Genomic DNA, 19,958 nt, shown 5'->3' with positions numbered 1-19,958 from the left:
AGATCCCTAGGTTGCCATTACGGTCTCTACTGCCTTTGGTACTACATAGAAACAAATCACACCCTTTCTCTGATTTTCCAGGAGCATAAACATGAGGAAAATTCGTGGACCAGGAACGAGGGTGTCTGCTCAGAGCCTCCTCCCCACATCTTAGGCCTGGACTCCACCTGTGACCTTTACCTGCAAAGTAAGACTCACAGGTGGTCTCCCACCTCAAGGGACTTTGAGAAGCATCACATACCTGAAAATTTCTTTGAAAAAAACATGAAGCACTCCACAAGCTCTTTGGCTCTGGTCATGCTTAGTTTATTTCAGTGTGTTTGCAGACTATGAGTCTCTAGAGGCCCGAGATTAGTTCCCGGGTAAATTTCTTTTGGTACAGTGACCACACACACAGAAAAATCTGAAGCTCTTTGTGACTCCAGTGCTATTAGCAAATGCACTGTGATCTCTGGACAGTGGCTGGGGCTGGGACAGAAGTCAGGAAGCCCGGTTCCAGTAAATTAAGCGCATCACTTAACCTCTCTGGGCATTTTTCCTCATATGCACAATGGAGCTGACAAGCCATCCACATTCCTATTCACTAGGATACCAGGAGGCCAAAGAATTTGAAAAGGAAAACACTGCACAAATAGAAATGCCATAGTATACAGCAGGCATGGAGAGCTGAGAAAGAAGAGATGAAAAAGAAAGGGGAAGACAAACACCAGAAAGATAAAGCATCTAGGGCGAAATGTGAGGCTCTTGAGATGGCAAGGATGGAGTCCCGTGGAAGAGCCCAGTAAAGAAAGTTTCCCCCAAGCCTGAGATGAGAAGGTTAACCACAGAGACATCTGAAATGCATCTCTGGGTGGAAGGAAATGAAGTCTGTGCATTGTTTGAGGTGGTACAGGATACACCAGAAGCCGAGGCTCGCTGCTGCTCACTCTTACAGCTCAACACAGAGCGAAAAGGTAGATGAGAACTTAAGAGGCCTCCTACCTTTTATAATTGAGGAATGTCACCAGAGAGGTCCTGGCCAGGCCACATCCTGGCACAAGAGGTCCCATCCAGGGTGCTCATTTTAAGGAGGACATTCAAAAACGATCAGGCCAAAAGCTGGTCACCCACTAATAGGGATAGGGTGTGCTGAGACCAGGTCACAAAAAGAAGGGCTACGAAATCTGAAAGTGTCTCCCTAAATAAGACCTGGAGAAGACACAAAAAGCAAAGAGCTCTTAAAATCAGAAGAAAAAAAAAACAACAACTTTAAACATCTTCTAGTCCGATCTTCAGAAAAGAGAAATCTCTAGTACCACATCTCTGCTGAGGAATTATGCAGCTGCTGTGGAAACTTGCAGTAATGGAGACCTTATTACTTTATAAGTGAGTTCATCACATTATCATTTGGACAGAATTAAACTCTTCTCTCTCCTATTAACTCTAAATTAACCTCCTCCTGGCTTCCACTGATGCTCTGAGAGGGACACAGACTAAGTTTAAATACTTCTTCACCTACTCATTCTTCAAACAACTGAGGACAGCTGGTCTTGATGACCTCTACTAGGTTGTCCCACAGCCTCTCCAGCCAGGGGCACATTTTTAGCACACCCCTGAAAGCATGTCATTCAGCCTGTCAGTACTTCTTTCCTGGTTATCTCCAGCCAGCTGTGATCTCAGACTGCCATCGGACACTGACGGCTGCCCCTGCTTTGCTTAGGGCATCTCATCCCAGCCAGGAATGCTAGCTCTGTGTTGGCTTTACAACTAGGTTTTTTTCCTTCTGCCACTGGCCACCTCGTGGTCTCAGCTCCCTACCCAGTACCCAGGGCTTGTCATGAACATGTTCCACGATAAGGCCAAAAAATGTGAGTCCCAAATTCATGCCACTTAATGGAAAGCAACTGGTCATTTGATTTAGGCCTTCCAATAAAGACTGAATCTAGACTGTGCAATCGGCATTAAGTATCTTTTCTAACAACTCATTTGACAGATGAGGAAATATAGGCCCAACAAGGCAAAGTGATGCACTCATAGTCAAAAAGATGAACGTGAATTCTAATCTTTGGTTTTCCAGGCCTATGTTCTTTCTACTGCAATTGAGAGGAAGTGAGGCCACAGTGCAGCTCAGAGTACATTTTGGAGCAAATTTTCCATAATGTGTATCTGCATTCATTCTTTCTTTGATTCAACAGACATTTAGTGAGCACCTATGATGTACTCTGTAAATATCCCAGTAAGATCTGAAGTAAGCTTCCAAGGGCTTTACATCTCAGTGTGTGTGTACACAATGGTGTATGTGAATGAGTTCATTCTTTCATGCATGCACATATTCACTGAACAATATGATAACTAAGCACCCTTAACACTATGCTGCGTGCTGGTACAAGTAAAACAGTCACAGTACATTGCCCCAGGGCAGTCTCTGTCCAGCAGGGACAATTCTCAAATGTCTTGTCAATGTGATAAAGCCCAGTACAGGGTGTTACGGTATTTAATTAAGCCAGATGCTTCATTAAGATTGGTGCCAGAGATGGTGGCAGTGTCCATAACTGTGGTAGGAGGAATAAAGCTGCCGGTACTGGTGGTTTGAAAAGGCCTTAGGAAGAGTGGGGCTTCTGAACTGGGTCTTGAAGGAGGCTATGAATTTATCAGGCAGAACAGAACAGAGAGAGGTGAGGGTGTGTGCAAAGATGGAGAGGCAAGAGAGGACCTCATCCCATAGGTAGGTGGGCATGGCTGGGGTCAGGAGTTAATGTGGGTGATAGCGCAAAACAGGCAGGTAGGGAGTAAGGTACAAAAGCCCCACTGTATCATACTAAGGAGCTTGATTCTATCCTAAAGGCAACAGGATTCAGTGAAAGAATTGAGAGAGAATAAACAGGATCAGGTAAGAATTTTAGAAAGAAAGTTCTGACAGTAGAGGATGGACTGGAAGGTGTTGGGGCCAGAGACAGGGAAACCAGACAGGAAGCTATTGGCAGGAATCCAGGTCGAACCTGAGGGTTCCTGCCTACACACACATAATTTTAAAGGCTGAAACATTAGAAGATAGAAGAGACTGTTTTCATGTACATCTCTCTTGGCCACCAAAACTTTGCAGAACCACAGCACCTTCATCATTCTCCATAATGATGTGGTGACCCCAGAAGAGTGATGTCGGCCACAGCATCACCACCAATCCTGGTGTGTAGGAGCCTCCAAGAGAAGTAACTTATGGCTGCATGCATCAGCCACATCTACCAAAAGGGGGTGGGGATGGACCAGCCCTAAACAAAGTCAAATGAGGGTCCTAGAAGGAGGAGTAGGTCAGGTTAGAGGAATGCAACAAATCAGAAACAAGACAAACAAAAGTTCCAAGAGGGAAGGGGTTAAAGGAACCTCTCCATGGGAACAGGGAATGAAGAACAGAGAGGAGGAAATCAATACAAGAGCCAGCACCTGTCTCATCCGGTCTCCACAGGCAGGATGCAGTTCAGGGAGCCCACTCAGCCCCCTTGTGGGAATCTGGGAAAGGTGTCCCCTTTTTAGACCAACAAGAAGGCCACAAGCAGCAGCGCCTGCAGCCCTGTTCCCACCCTCAGCTGGTGAGAGCCTGCATGTGCACAGATGGGCACGCTGAACAGATAAGCAGGAACATCTGGGTGGAGAAGGGATCGTGCGGGGGGATGAGGCAGATCTTGACAAGCCGGGAGCTGTTTGAGTAGCTAAACCCCATCAGGTGCAGTACAGAGCCATCCTCACTGGGAGTTGAGTCAAAGATGAATGAGAAGAAGGTGAAAAACCTAAATAATTTCCTTCCTTATGAGGAAAAAAATGCTCATCTAGGCAAGTCTGAGCCTTCTTGGAGTTGGAAGATTCTGAGATGATCACCAAGTTTCTGTGCTAAGTCACTTCAGTTGTGTCTGACTTTGTGTGACCCCATGGACTACATGTAGCCTACCAGGCTCCTCTGTCCATGGAATTCTCCAGGCAAGAATACTAGAGTGGGTTGCCATTTCCTTCTCCAGAGGATCTTCCCAACCCTGGGATAGAACTTGCGTCTCTTATATCTCCTGCATTGGCAGGCAGTTACCACTAGTGCCACCTGGCAAGTCCTAGGAAAGTCCAATTGCTATTCCCCATGACCCCGGAAAATTTTTCTGAAAATCAGAACATCAGACCATTCCTGTGCTACTTAGAAAGAGCCCAACTAGTCACCTTCCAGTGAAGCCACGACGAGCAGCAGCACCAGGGATTTTCACAAAATTGATGGGGTTCTGCTTTAAGCCACAGACTAGCAACAGGCCTGGAGCTGCACAGATTAAAACATTTCTCTATGTTTGCATTAATGCTAAACTGAGGCCAACAAAAGCAACATTTGTCGCATCAATTACCATCTTCCACAGCCTCCAAGTTGGCCCTGAATATAAGTTACCATGAACTAGTGGGAAAAAGCCTTCAGAGGGGTGAAGAGAGGCCAATATGTCAGCCCCAACTCTGAATTTCTGGGCCACGGCTGTTTTAAATTAGATTCTCAGTGCTGCTTTCACCAGAGTCTTGGCTTAGCTCTGCAATGGAAAAGTTATTTTTGTGCTCTGAGCCACAAATATTTATATGGAAGCATATTCATAATTCCAATTATGTTGTTTTCATGATGCTCTTTTCTTCTACTTAAAAACAATCATAGCTATCATGATTATTATTTCTGATAAGACATATAAAAAAGCTCTGGGCCAAGTACAGATTCCACAGGACCCAGATAAATGATTGCAAACAGGCAACAATCATTTATAAGATTTTATATCTTATAAAATCCTTAAGAAATAATTTCGGTCCATCTATACACTGTGATGGCCTTCTTCTTTGTCCCTACTCCTCAATCACTCAGGGCCTTCATGATCTCTCTTGGGAAAACCTAGTCCCAGAAGTAGTTCTGATATTTATTCCTTATGTATGCTCTCTGAAGTCTTTGCATTTAAAATGTTATATTCAAAAATGAGATGAAGGGTTTTTATCTCTTTAAAGAACAGGAACACCAACAAGTAAAGGACAGAGATATTTCTGGTTAAGAGGGGCATAAGTCTTGGGTAGTAACATAGTTATTCTATAAAATGGTTGATCTAGGACTTCCCTGGTGGTCCAGCGCCTTAGACTCTGTGTTCTCAAGCAGGGTTTGATGCTTGATTAGGGAACCAGATCCCATGTGCAGCACAACTAAAGATCCTGCATGCCACAATGAAGATGGAAGATCCTACATGCCACAACTAAGATCCAATGTAGGCAAATACATGAATAAATAAAAATAATTTTTTAAAAAACCTAACCCCATTCCCTGCTACCCTACTACATAAATGTATATATATTTTTTAATAGGCTGGGCTATGAAGAGGTGGTATAGATGTAGAATAAAAATGGTGGAAATTCATCCAAGAGAAATCTAAACTGATTACCAAGAAAACACAATATATTAAGAGATGTAGCCATGGCCTCTGCCCAGAGGTCTCTGATCAGAACTACTGAAGCACAATCCTGGTTCAGTAGAACCAGTTCAGAAGGGAGATGATGGGAGGAGACTAACATGTGTGAGCATTAACATATCCCAAGTGCTTGGCCCATATTATTTCTTGTTTATCTCACTTAATCTTCAGAACCACTTTTTGAGGTAGGGTTTATTATCACCGTTTTAAGGAAAAGGAAACTTAGCCTCAGAGAAGCTAAGTACTCGCCCAAAGCAAGTTACTTTAGATAAGTTACTTAACATCTATGGTCTGAATGTTTGGGTGTCTCGGAGTTGGTGATGGACAGGGAGGCCTGGCATGCTGCAATTCATGAGGTCGCAAACAGTCGGACACAACTGAGCGACTGAACTGAACTGAACTGAACATTCATGTCAAAACCCTAACCTCCAAGATGATGGTATTAGGAGGTGGGGCCTTTGGGAGGTGTTTAGGTCACCAAAGTGGAGTCCTCATGATGAGCATTCTTATAAAAAAAGTCCTAAAGAGCAAGCTCACCCTTTCCACCATGTGATCACACAGACAGACGTTGGCTGTCTGCAAATTAACAATATTGAGAGTTTCAGGTGCACAGCAGAGCTACTCAGCCATACATATATATCTATCCGTTTTCCCCCACCTCCCCTCCCATCCTTGTTGGTTATCCATTTTAAATATAGCAGTATTTAATCTATTTTTTTAATGTAGTAATATTTGTCATTACAGTTTTGTTCACTGTTTTGAAGTGTTTGGATTGAAGGGGTAATTCAGGGAATTCTGCTCAACGTTATGTGGCAGCCTGGATGGGAGGGGAGGCGGGAGAAAATGCATATGTATGGATGAGCAGCTCTGCCACGCACCTGAAGCTATCACAACATTGTCAATTTGCTATACTCTAATAAGAAATAAAAAGTTTAAAAAAGAGATGAAAGAGAAATCTCCAGATAACAGAAATAAAGAGGGAAGTCAAAGTGGACCAAATAGTCGGAGCTGAAGCCAAGGGGCTTATGGAACAATCCAGACCAGTTAGAAGCCTGAATGGCTAGGGGCTGAGAGTTTAATGGCATGCGTGCAGTGAGGGGAGTCCTGTAATGGCCACCTGATGTCAGGAGCTGTCGCTGACACACTTACATAAAGCTGAAGTCAAAAACACCTGCTTCATAAGTGAAACAGTTCTAGAAGAACATTACTTGTCAATCTGAGGAAACCACAAGAAAGCTTGTCATGTGCTTGAGCAAAGAGTAGAAAATGAATGACCTTAAAAAAATCTGAAATCCACACTTACACCACAATGCAAGGACAAGTTTAAATGCATACTTTCAGGCTGTACAAGGTCTCTAGGCCAACATTAACAAAAAGGTAAATTTGGGAATGGGCAAATCCCAGATTAGACCAGCAGAAGCAAATGTCAAATTGCTTTATAAGGATATGCTAGCAATCCTGAGGTAGGTAGGATTTCTATGAAAAACAACTCTTGATGAAGATGTAACACACAAGAGAAAATAAATCATTTTTAAAAATTCAAAAGCAGAAATAACAAATAATCTAAAAATTTGCTTAAAATATTGAAACATAGAAAAAGGGCTAAAAATAAAAAAATTAAAAGGCAAAGAGATAATATTTTTAAAAACCAGTAGATACTAAGTACCAAATAGAAATTCTAGAAATAAAAACATATAGACATTAAATTTCAAGAAAGAAACAATGGGTGGATTGAACAATAGACCAAACGCAGTTAAAAAAATTAATAAACTAGAAAATGGAACTGAAAAAATTACTCAGAATAAGGTTAAGATAAAGAGATACAGTTAATCCTTAGGCAATATGGGTTTGAACTGTGAAGTCCACTTATACGCAGATTTGTTTTCAATAGTAAACACTACATTGTCCTCAGTTGGTTGAATCCAAGGGATGTGAAATCATGGATTTAGAGGAACTGCGGATATAAAAGAACTGCGTCTATGAAGGGCCAACTGTAAGTTAAACACAGATTTTCAATTTCACAGAGGGTCAGTACTTCTAATGCAAATTGTTCAAGGGTCAACTATAGTTAAGAAAGGAAAACTTCAGATGAAGAAAACATAGAAGGTAAAATTAGAAGGTTCAACACTCACCTAATGGGTATTTCAGGGAAGACTGGAGGTATAAGGGACTCAAAATCAGAGTACGGACTTTTGTCTCTTATGTTCATTTCTATATCTCTAGAACTTGAAAGCATTCCTGATACATGATAAGTGCTCACTAATTATTTTAAAATAAATTTGTAGAGGAAATAAGTGAGAAACCTTTAGATATAAAAACAGAGGCGTGACTTCAGATTAATAAGCATTCAGAATTCCAGGTAGAATACACAGAAACAGATTATATCTGGACACATAATGAAAGGGCACAACATGAGAGACAAAAAAGATAAGACTGAAAGGCTCCAAGAGAGAAAACAGATTACCTGCAAAAGGATGGCCAAAAAGAGACTTTTCATAAGGAACAATTGAGACAAAAAGACAGTGGAGTAATATTACAAAATGCGCAGGGCAAAATATCTACTTAGAATTCTATACCTTGACAAATTATTTCAAGAGGGACATGAATAAAGACATTTTCAAAACAATACCAAAGCTACCCACAAGATTGGCATATTACAACTCTAGACTTCAGCAGCAGCAGCAGACCTTCAGTGAAAAAATTATCAGTATGAAGAAAATGAATACAGGAGAAAGGAATGGTATGCAAGAGGCAATGTTGAAATAAGAAACTGGTAAAGTCAGGAGGGAGGGGGAGGGAGACTCAAGAGGGAGGGTATATGTGTATAATTATGGTTAGTTCACCTTGTTGTACAGTAGAAGCCAACACAACATTGTAAAGCATTATCCTCCAATTTAAAACAATAAAATAAAATCACACCAATGAAAAAAAGAAATGGGTGAAGTTAAATAAATTTTCACTATAAAAAAGGAAAAAAAGTAGGAATAACAATGATAACCAATTTCAGGAATGGGGAGAGGACCATAAATGATGTGGGATTAAACCAGTAGACCACAATAACCAGAAGATGGGAAGAGAGGCCGGTCAGATTTAAAGGCATCTAAGGCCACTGTACTGATGAGAGGAAATACAGAAATCAACTTCAGACTTTGTTAAATGGACACAATGTTAAAAATTTAAGAAATACAAGTAGAATTTTGTCTTTCAAAACAGTTGACAGAAGTAGAAATATACAAAACTTGACCAATCCAAAGAAAACTATGAAAAGAAGTATAAAAGAAGCAACCAAAAAATGCTAAATGGGAAAAACAAAAACTTAAGATGGCAGAACGAGGCCAAATGTATATTGATTAAAAAGAATGTAAAAGTTTACATTCTATTATTAAAAAGATTTCCAGGCTATCATAAAAAAAAAAAAAAATGAAGCAACACATAAAAACTATTTCTAAGATTAACAGTTAAGGCAAAATTATAGACAGAAGTTAATATAAAAGGACATATAAGACATAAAAAAATAATAACCAAGAGAAAGTAGGTACACCAACATTAATATCAGACAAAATAGAATTTCTGCCAAAAGCATCAATAAACATAACAAAGAACTGTACATAACATAATAAATTCACCCTGAAGAAATAACAATCATCAATTTGCATAAACATTAATGGATTACAAGGAAAAACTGACAAATCCACAGAGTGGAAGATTTTAACATTCCTTTCTCTGAGACTGAAGAGAACTCAGAAAACAGGCAAAAAAAAACCAGGAAGAACATGCGAAATTTGAAAAATACACTTAATAAATACACTTGATGCAGAATGCTGCATCCACCAAGCAGGGAATATATTTTTCTTTTAAACCATACATGATATATTTGGAAAAACTGTTCATGTAACTGGACACAAAGGATGGCTACTATACAAACCATGCTGTCTTTTCATGATGCAACTAGATTAGAAGTCAACAATAATTTAAACAAAGTTAAAAAAAAGGTTTTTTTTAAGTTGAAAATGGAAAATTAAATCCATACGTTCAAAAGAAAATTTAAAATGTACAAAAAATTTAGAGCCAAGTGATATTGAATGTACACATACCAAAACCTGCATGATGTGGCTAAAGCAATATGTAGAGCTAACTTTATAGCTTTAAAATACATGTTTGTTTGGTTTTTTTGCCATGCCAGTGGCTTGCGGGATCTCAGTTCTCTGCCCAGGGATTGAACTTGGCAGTCAGTCCAAGTTCAAGTCCTAACCACTTGAAAGCGCCACTAGCCTACCAGGGAATTCCATAAAATGGATGCATTGAAAACAAAAAATAAAAGAGCTAGGAGTCAACTTAAGTAGCTAGAAATGGAAAGAAGAAATAATACAAATAAGAGGAAATAAAAAGACATGAAAAATGAAAAGTATAGATAAGGAAGAAGCTGGTTATATCAAAAGATTAATTAAACATCTATATTAGCTTTTGAGATGGCACAAATAAACAGTATTAAGAACTAAGAAAGAAATATATCTTAAAACAGTCAACATTTAGAAAACAATAAAAGAAAATTACAAATAAATTTATGCTAGTAAATTTGAGAACACATGAAATGGATCATCTAAACAAATTATCAAAACTGAATCAAAAAGAAATAGATCAAACTTATCAAAATCATTTATGAAACTGAATTGTCAAAAACTTGACACACATACCCTGGCTAAGCAGTTATTTTACAATGAATTTTACCAAACTTTTAAGAAACAAGCCATCTTTACCTCTCACAAACTGCTTAAGAAAAATATATATGAAAAAGTTTCCCAACTTATTTCATGGAGCTAATATAAACTTGATACCAAACAATGTAAGAACAATGTTTTTTAAAAAAGAAAATTATAGACAATTGTTTCACTTAATAAACAATTGCAAAAATCTAAATAGGATACTAGCAAATGATATTCCATAGAATAAAAGAATATATCTGTATGTGTGTGTGTGTGTGTATATCTCTCTCTCTCTCTCTCTCAAAGTCATGGCATCATCGACTCAATGGACATGAATTTGAGCAGACTCCAGGAGCTAGAAAAGGACAGAGAAACCTGGTGTGCTGCATGCAGTTCATGGGGTCACAGAGAGTCATATATAACTGAGAGACTGAACAAAAAATCTCAAAGTAATTAAATATATTCATACTATCACATTATAATATGAAGAAAGAAAATTATATTACCTCATATAATTTACACAAAACATTAAGGCATTACATAAAATCAACACTCAGTCATGATAAAGTGTGTAAGTTGTTAAAAAAGTATCTATTGAAACCTTAAGCAAACTTCATGATTAATGGAGAAACATTAAGAGCACTCATTAAGGACAGTAAGAAGACAAGGGTGCTCACTGTCACTGTTACCATTAAATGCTGTCCTGGAGGGTCTACCCAATCCAGCAAGACAATAAAAAGATATGGTCAAAAGAAAAAAAACAAATCATTATTATTCTGTGATTGTCTACCTAGAAAATTCAAGAATACCTGCATAAGAAACAATCAGAGACTTCAACTGGGATGATCAATACAAGATCAAAATTCAAAAATCAGGAATGTTTCTATGGGACAGGAAATAACCAATTTTAAAGTATAATTCAAAAAAGATATCATTTATAATACACACTAAACCGATCAGAAATAGGAAATAGATAAAACAAAATCTGTGTAAAAACATTTACACATTTACAGAGGAAGTCACCTGAATAAAAGAAGAAGATGAATATTATAAAGGTATCAGTTCTCTTGAATAAAAATTAAATGAAATCAATAAAAATCCCAACATGATTTTCTGTGTTCAATGAGACAAACTAATATTTATATGAACTATTATAGTCCAAGAAAGCCAAGAAATACTGAAAAAATACAAAAGTAACTGTTCAGTTCAGTTCAGTAAGTAGCTCAGTCATGTCCGACTCTTTATGACCCCATGAATCGCAGCACGCCAGGCCTCCCTGTCCGTCACCAACTCCCGGAGTTCACTCAGACTCAGGTCCATTGAGTCAGTGAGGCCATCCAGTCATCTCATCCTCTGTCGTCCCCTTCTCCTCCTGCCCCCAATCCCTCCCAGCATCAGAGTCTTTTCCAATGAGTCAACTCTTCGCATGAGGCGGCCAAAGTACTGGGGTTTCAGCTTCAGCATCATTCCCTCCAAAGAAATCCCAGGGCTGATCTCCTTCAGAATGGACTGGTTGGATCTCCTTGCAGTCCAAGGGACTCTCAAGAGTCTTCTCCAACACCACACAGTTCAAAAGCATCAATTCTTTGGCACTCAGCTTTCTTCACAGTCCAACTCTCACATCCATACATGACTACTGGAAAAACCATAGCCTTGCCTAGACAGATCTTTGTTGGCAAAGTATTGTCTCTGCTTTTGAATATGTTATCTAGGTTGGTCATAACTTTCCTTCCAAGCAGTAAGCGTCTTTTAATTTCATGGCTGCAGTCACCATCTGCAGTGATTTTGGAGCCCCAAAAAATAAAATCTGACACTGTTTCCACTGTTTCGCCATCTATTTCCCATGAAGTGATGGGACCAGATGCCCTGATCTTTGTTTTCTGAATGTTGAGCTTTAAGCCAGCTTTTTCACTCTCCACTTTCACTTTCATCAAGAGGCTTTTGAGTTCCTCTTCACTTTCTGCCATAAGGGTGCTGTCATCTGCATATCTGAGGTGATTGATATTTCTCCCGGTAATCTTGATTCCAGCTTGTGCTTCTTCCAGCCCAGCATTTCTCATGATGTACTCTGCACAGAAGTTAAATAAGCAGGGTGACAATATACAGCCTTGACGTACTCCTTTTCCTATTTGGAACCAGTCTGCTGTTCCATGTCCAGTTTTAACTGTTGCTTCCTGACCTGCATATAGGTTTCTCAAGAGGCAGGTTAGCTGGTCTGGTATTCCCATCTCTTTCAGAATTTTCCACAGTTGATTGTGATCTACACAGTGAAAGGCTTTGGCATAGTCAATAAAGCAGAAATAGATGTTTTTCTGGAACTCTCTTGCTTTTTTGGTGATCCAGCAGATGTTGGCAATTTGATCTCTGGTTCCTCTGCCTTTTCTAAAACCAGCTTGAACATCAGGAAGTTCACGGTTCACATATTGCTGAAGCCTGACTTGGAGAATTTTGAGCATTACTTTACTAGTGTGTGAGATGAGTTCAATTGTGCAGTAGTGTGAGCATTCTTTGGCATTGCCTTTCTTTGGGATTGGAATGAAAACTGACCTTTTCTAGTCCTGTGGCCACTGCTGAGTTTTCCAAATTTGCTGGCATATTGAGTGGAGCACTTTCACAGCATCATCTTTCAGGATTTGAAAGCGCTCCACTGGAATTCCATCACCTCCACTAGCTTTGTTTTTAGTGATGCTTTCTAAAGCCCACTTGACTTCACATTCCAGGATGTCTGGCTCTAGGTGAGTGATCACACCATCATGATTATCTTGGTCATGAAGATCTTTTTGTACGGTTCTTCTGTGTATTCTTGCCACCTCTTCTTAATATCTTCTGCTTCTGTTAGGTCCATACCATTTCTGTCCTTTATCGAGCCCGTCTTTGCATGAAATGTTCCCTTGGTATCTCTAATTTTCTTGAAGAGATCTCTAGTCTTTCCCATTCTGTTGTTTTCCTCTATTAATAGCTAACAACTATTGTGTGCTTCCATATATGGCAGGCACGATTCTAACATTCTGCATACATTATCCTTAAAGTGAATACTATTATCTATTTTATAGACAAGGGAGACTGAGAGAAATTAGGAAACGTGCCCAAGGTTACTTGGTATTCTTAGGAGTAGCAACAGACAAGACAATGGTGTCATATATTCCAAATTCTGAAAGAAAATAATTGTGAGTCAAGAATTCCACACTCAGTCAAACTTTCATTTGTATGAGCAAAATAAAGATACTTTAAGGAATATAAATATTTTTAAGTTTATTAAAGACTTTCCATGAAAGAACATCTTAATTTCCATTGACATGAACTTAGAAGGAAGGAGTGGGTTACCAGAAATACAGAACAAAACAATATAAAGTAGATGAGAAAAGTGGAACTAAGTATCCATAGGTAACAGAAGGTATACAATAATGTTATTAGTTATTCAAAGTGCAGGCCATGAAGTCTGATGCCTATGCTACAACGAAGGCCACTAAGTGGGCTCTGTGCTTCTTTCTGGCCAAATCAGAAATTGAAAACATCAATGAAAGGGTTCACAGCATCCACAAGACAAAACAGACAAGTTGTTCACAAGAACTATTCCTAGCACTGAGACCACAAGGACATTTCTCCAGTGCTCAAATGGATACAAGATCTGGGACTTGTCCATCTTGGTCCAAGTATGATAATTTGGGAAAGAGTTCCTTGACTCTTACAATATTTTTTCAACAAGAAAATGATATAGAAGCCATCAGCCTGTCAGAAATCTCTTCCTGGAAAAATAAAGGAGTGAAAGCCTCCTACATAAGGTGTGCTATTTGAACAACTAGGTATTTTAGAAAAGCCCATCTTCAGGTACATTCCAGGAAGAGGATAGTAAGGTGACCTCTGGGAGCCTGGCTGCCTGTGAGGGACCATGATGATTCAGGATGTGGGCTTCTTTCCCAGAGCTATCCCCCAGAGTATTTCCATCTCCACTAAACCAGTTCATCTGCCAGTGCAAGGGAGCATTACCAGGCTTCCAAAAAATAGTTCTTTATTGTGTTTTCACAGTAATAAACATCAAGAAGCAATCCCAACATTCCATATAACACAAAGATAAATGGAAATCTGGCATCTGTCTCTGGGCCTTCCTACCCATCTTGCTCCCCTGACAATGCCAAGAAAAATGAATGCCAATCATTAATTTGTCAATTTTTAAAAATCCTGCCTTCTACCAGGCAGCATAGACATAATTTGCTGATTTTTAAAAATCCTGCCTTCTATCAGGACTGCTCTAGAATTCCATGGGGTTCCTGGATTCCCAGGCTGTTCAGAAAGCCTCAGAGGAATTCTGGATTATTTATCATAGATACATCTGGCTTCCAAGGGAAAATGAGAGACCCCAGGCTAAGTCAGGAGCAACTCCCAAAGACTTCCAAGACAAGCTATAGTGGGAAGTGGATGGGAGACAGGGGTATTTTCCAATTAATCAAAATATCAGTTCTTACTAAACCACAAATTATTTTGCCTTCCTTTTCTATTTTTTTCTTATAATTAAGATAACAATAATAATACAACAGTGACAGAGATTAAGACTTTGGTCACTGACCCGATTTCAAGATTTGATTCTAGCACATAGTGGCTATGCAACCTTGGCAAGTTTCCCCCCAGAATCTAGTTTCTGAGTCTTATATCATGAGAATAACAGTACTTACCTCAAAGCATTAATATGAAATACCATATGCATGCGCTTCATACTCAATAAATGTTAGCTATTACTATTGCAAAACAGTGGAGAAACACAGGCAAGCACAAAGAAAATCAAAAGTACCTGTAATCCCACCATCCATTTCCATGCATACCATTCCAGTATTTTGGGGGTGTATTTTCAGAGTGAGATACAAAGCTTTCATAACTTGAAATAAAATTTCTTTCAAAATTTAACAAAATACCCTGAGCATGTTAATATAATTTGGTATCCTTGTACACATGATTTTAAAACGTCACATCATATTCCTTTAGGTTATTTTTCTTAAATAAGAAGTAAAAATAACCCCTTCCCTTCTTCCTCCTCTGCAATTTCCACACTCCATCTATCTCCAACTCATCTGGTCAGTCAGATGACAAGTGGCTGCTTTCTATAGGCTAACTGGGGATGTAGCCTTCATCTTGCCATCCAGACCACCTGCTCCTTCAGTCTGGGACATGTTGCCAGCCTTCATTATATCCCCATCATTCAGAGCAGCCTCTCTGGGGCTGCACAACAAACAGTCGTAAACAATGGCAAACCACTCAGTTCAACAAGATTTCGTGAGTTGGTACAAAAGTTGAAGAAGGCAGAAAGGTGATTTCTCTCCAAACAGTATCAGGTTGACTTCTGGGGCATTAAATACACTATTAAAAATTCTCAGGAAGAGGAAGAAACTGAAGATTATTATCTAAGTGCATTGTTTTTAAGTACCAGGGTCAAACAAGTTCAAAACTTTCAAGGGTTTTCTTTTTGAATGGAAGTCACAATGCTTCCTTACCAATGACATTTTGAAATCACAGTAAAACCTTACTAATTCATACTAATGGGGAACTACCGCACTCAATCAGCACAGAAAAATGAATTACACCCTTTTCAAAACCAGTTTCTTCCTAATGAAATTCATTTTTTAAATCTTTCTGAATAGCTCAATACTAACCTGTTTTGATAGGTTGTTCTGAATCTGATCTAATACATTTGTTACAATCACATTTATTATCTGTACAGAAACAGGAATGGCTGAAGTTCTTGAGAAGTGCCTTCTCTCTAAAAACAATAAAAGTTCAACAGTCCCTACAGTCCTGTTTGTACAGTTCATTCCTTAGGAAAGCTTTTTCTTCTTGGTCTTGTGGTAGCAAACCCCAGCTCAGGCTGTTTCCCTCTCAGCCCCACGGCTCCAGTTCCAAGTGGGCAGAAGTTAGTAATATCAACCCAGATCAATCCCTTAAAAAAAATCTGAAAACCTCCGAATTCCAGGCTTGACCAGACCCATCTTAGAATTAACAAGTTCCCTTCTAAGCACCCAGAGAACTGAGCCTGTCATGGAAACACTGATTCAACCCTAATGAGAACAGACATAAAAACCACACAAATGAACTAAACATTCCTCTACCCGATCAGAGTCAAGTTGAAGCCAACAGCCTGAGGATTAAAAGAGGCGAGGTTGTTTTTCCTCTTTGAGGTCCTGCTCATTTTCACCTCTTCCATTGCCTTGTTTCCACAACTCCTGTTTATGAGAAGTTGGGAGCGGGACGCAGGGGAGGGAAGAAAAATGCAGGGTGAGTAGCCAGGCTGGGGAATGCCAACAGACAGTGTGGTTTTTGTCAGGCAAATTAAAACTTCTAGCCTGGGGGACGCTGTAAGAGTTTGTTTGGGGTAGTCTGAAAATAAGCGCCAGTGAACTCTCATCTCCCACTAAAACAGTCTAAGTACAGAATAAAGCCTTTACTTTCCAAAGACCAGGTTCTGCACAATATTTTTAGCAAGTACTCTTTTTCTCTATTTTCTTGTTTTATTATTTCTCCCGTTTCTTTCAGAAGTAGAAAGGTTAATTAAATGAAGTTATTATTGGGAGAAAAAAAACAGAGAGGTTAAAAAAAACAAAGGTGCCCAACAGAAACAGGAAAATTCCAAGAAGGAATATATTTTAATTTCCCTTTGGACATGCAACGCACAGTGTGCGGGGCCAGGGGACCCAAAATCAAACTCCAGTTAGTTTTTACTGCAGAAATTCTTCAAGCAAGAGTGAAGACCCCCGTGGCTGTGACTCCCTGGCCTGGGTAATCGCCTTCTGGGGCTGGAGGGGCCACTAGGCTGGCGCTACCAGCCTGTGGGCCAGGAGCCTCCCAGGGAAAGGTTAGGGGGCGGGGGGCGGCGGGGGAGAGAGTAGCTGCACCAGTAACAGGAGCCAGGAAAAAGAAAAGTGAGAGTTCTGGGGTTGGGGGGACGCTGAGCCCCTGGAGGGGTGGAGGACGGGGGCTGGTGACCGTGCGCTGAGAGGCTGCGACCGCACGGGTTTGTTTGGATGAACACCGTCCCTCCCTCCTCCCCCCCCACGCCCCCAGAAAGGAGTCGAGATTCTTTTCTTTGCTGCTTAAGTTTTCTTTCTCTTGAGAGCCGAACCTAGGTGTCCGCAGCCGCCTCAGAGCTGAGGTGCGGAGGGGAAGCCGGGTGGGGCCCAGTCAGTGCCGGCCCTGCGCTCTGGGGACAGCGAGAGCCGTGGCAGAGAGGAGAGGCACCCAGCGGGGCGCCGGACCAGCGCGGGAGATGCCCGCGTCCCGCGGCGCCGACTGCGCCCCCACTCCCAGCTCCCCGTCCTCAAACTTTCCGGGTAAACCGGGGCTAACCCGCCAGGGAGAGGGAGCTCCCCGTGCCTCCCTGTCGGTCCCCTGGGGGAGGTCACTCACCCGCAGCGCGGCTGGGGTTCCGACTCTGGCAGCGGCCATCCACCTCGGAGGGAGGAGCAGGAGGAGGAGGGAGTAGACAGAGGAGAAGGGCGAAGGGGGCGGCCGGGGCGGGGAGGGAGGCCCCCGAGCGGCCGGAGCGGAGGGGCGGGGGCGTGGCCACTCCGCCGACGCTCTCCCGCCCCGCCCCCTGCTCCGCCCCGCCCCCTGCTCCGCCCCGCTTCTCTCCTCACTCCTTTCCCGCCCTGGATCCCCCTAAGTTTTTCTCCATTCTCTTCCCCCAACCCGTCCCCGTATCTTTCTTCCAAGTCTCCAGCTCCCCACAAGTCGGGGAGAAGATGCTCCCTCCATCAAACGTGGGACGGGGTGCGAGAAGGTGTGTGAGTTACCTTTAGAAGTCCCTGGAAGCAGAAGCATGGAGCCCTTGGCTGTCTGAAACTATCCCTCGCCCTCTAGGATCTTGTCCTACATCTAGGATCTAGGATCTTGACCTTTGGGGTCGTGGGATGATTGGGGCTGGACATGAGGGGTTGGGGAGGGCGGCGGTGGGAGACAGGTGAGGTGACTTGGGGGTCATGCTTTCCACGTTGCTTCATTGCGCTTTGGGCTTTTGTTTTCTCTTGTGATTAGAACTGAAGATTTTTTTGCCGTCTTAAAAATTTTAAGTATAACTGATTTATGATGTTATTTTAGTTTCAGGTATATGGCATAGTGATTCAGTATTTTTACAGATTATACCCCATTAAAAGTTATTAGAAAATAATTTCTGTAATTTCCTGTGGAATACAGTATAACCTTGTTGCTTATCTATTTTTTACATAGTAGTTTGTCTCTTAATCCCACACCTTTAATTTACCCCTCCCTTCCCCCTTCCTCTCTGGTAATCACTAATTTGTTTTCATGAGTCTGTTTCTGATTTGCTATCTACATTCCTTTGCATTATTCTATAGATTCAACATGTAAGTGATATCATATAGTATTTGTCATTTTCTGACATTTCACTGTGTAAAATATTCCCTAGGTCCATCCATATTGCTGCAAATGGCAGATTTTCATTCTTATGTGTATACACTCACACATATGTTGTTGCTTTTCAGTCACTAAGTTGTGTCTGACACTGCAGCCCCATGAACTGCAGCATGCCAGGCTTCCCTGACCTTCACTATCTGCCAGAGTTTGCTCAGATTCATGTCCAGTGATTCAGTGATGCCATACAACCATCTCATCCCCTGTTGCTCCCTTCTCCTGACTTCAGTCTTTCCCAGCATCAGGGGCTTTTCCAATGAGTCAGTTCTTTGCATCAGGTGGCCAAAGTATAGGCCTTCTGATGAATATTCAGTGTTGATTTCCTTTAGGATTGACTGGTTTGTTCTCCCTGCAGTCCAAGGGATTCTCAAGAGTTTTCTCCAGCACTACAATTCAAAAGCATCAATTCTTCGGCATTCAGCCTTCTTTATGAGCCAACTCTCAGATCTGTACATGACTACTGGAAAAACCATAACTTTGACTATACGGACCTTTGTCGGCAAAGTGGTGTCTCCGCTTTTCAGTACACTGTCTAGGTTTGTCATAGTCTTCTTTCAAGGAGCAAGCATCTTTTAATTTTGTGGATACAGTCACTGTCCACAGTGATTTTGGAACCTAAGAAAATAAAATATGCCACTGTTTCCATTTTTTCCCCATCTATCTGGCAGAAGTGAGGGGATGATGACATCATCTTAGTTTTTGAATGTTAAGTTTGAAGCCAGTTTTTTCATTCTCCTTTCACCCTCATCAAGAGACTCTTTAGTTCCTCTTCACTTTCTGCCATTAAGAGTGGTATCATCTGCATATCTGAGGTTGCTGATATTTCTCCCTGCAATCTTGATTTCAGCTTGAGATTCATCCAGCCCAGCATTTCACATGATGTACTCCGCATAGAAGTTAAATAAGCAGGGTGACAAGATACAACCTGGATGTACTCCTTTCTCAATTTGGAACCAGTCCATTGTTCCATGTCCAGGTCTAACTGTTGCTTCTTGTCCTGCATAAAGGTTTCTCAGGAGGCACGTAAAGGTGGTCTGGTATTCCCATCTAACAATTTTTCAGTTTGTTGTGATCTTCACAGTCAAAGGCTTTAGTGTAGTCTGTATATTTATATCTCACCATATCTTTTTTATCCATTCGTCTGTTGATGGATACTGGGTTGCATCCATATCTTGACTAAGAATTATTTTTTAAGCCTCTGTTGAATGCCTCCTTCTTTTCCCCTAAGGTGAGACTAACCCTATTCAGAGGCTAAGATGGAACCCCACCTTCCAGGGCGCATCAATAGGCCCATTAAGAGAAAGAAGAGGACAGAGATGCCTAGTGAAGGGCCAGGCTGTATGGATGCAGCAGGAGGCCCCCTGCAGAATGTAGAAGAGGAGAGCTGTCCTCCGAGGAAAGGTTA

General features: G+C 41.0%; 1 protein-coding gene across 1 annotated transcript in view; it reads right to left on the bottom strand.

Moving 5' to 3' along the window:
* STON1 (stonin 1) overlaps positions 1 to 17,684 on the bottom strand; it is a 56,284-nt gene extending 38,600 nt beyond the window's left edge. Inside the window, exon 1 of the mRNA XM_019970123.2 lies at positions 17,531 to 17,684. The gene's annotated coding sequence lies outside the window, so the exon portion shown is untranslated. The remainder of the gene's footprint in view (positions 1 to 17,530) is intronic.
* Positions 17,685 to 19,958: the final 2,274 nt, after the last annotated feature.

This window comes from Bos indicus, chromosome 11 (assembly GCF_029378745.1).
Source record: "Bos indicus isolate NIAB-ARS_2022 breed Sahiwal x Tharparkar chromosome 11, NIAB-ARS_B.indTharparkar_mat_pri_1.0, whole genome shotgun sequence".
NCBI classification, from domain to species: Eukaryota; Metazoa; Chordata; class Mammalia; order Artiodactyla; family Bovidae; genus Bos; species Bos indicus.
Note: the sequence above shows the minus strand (reverse complement) of the source record. Positions and strands in the feature narration are given on the sequence as shown.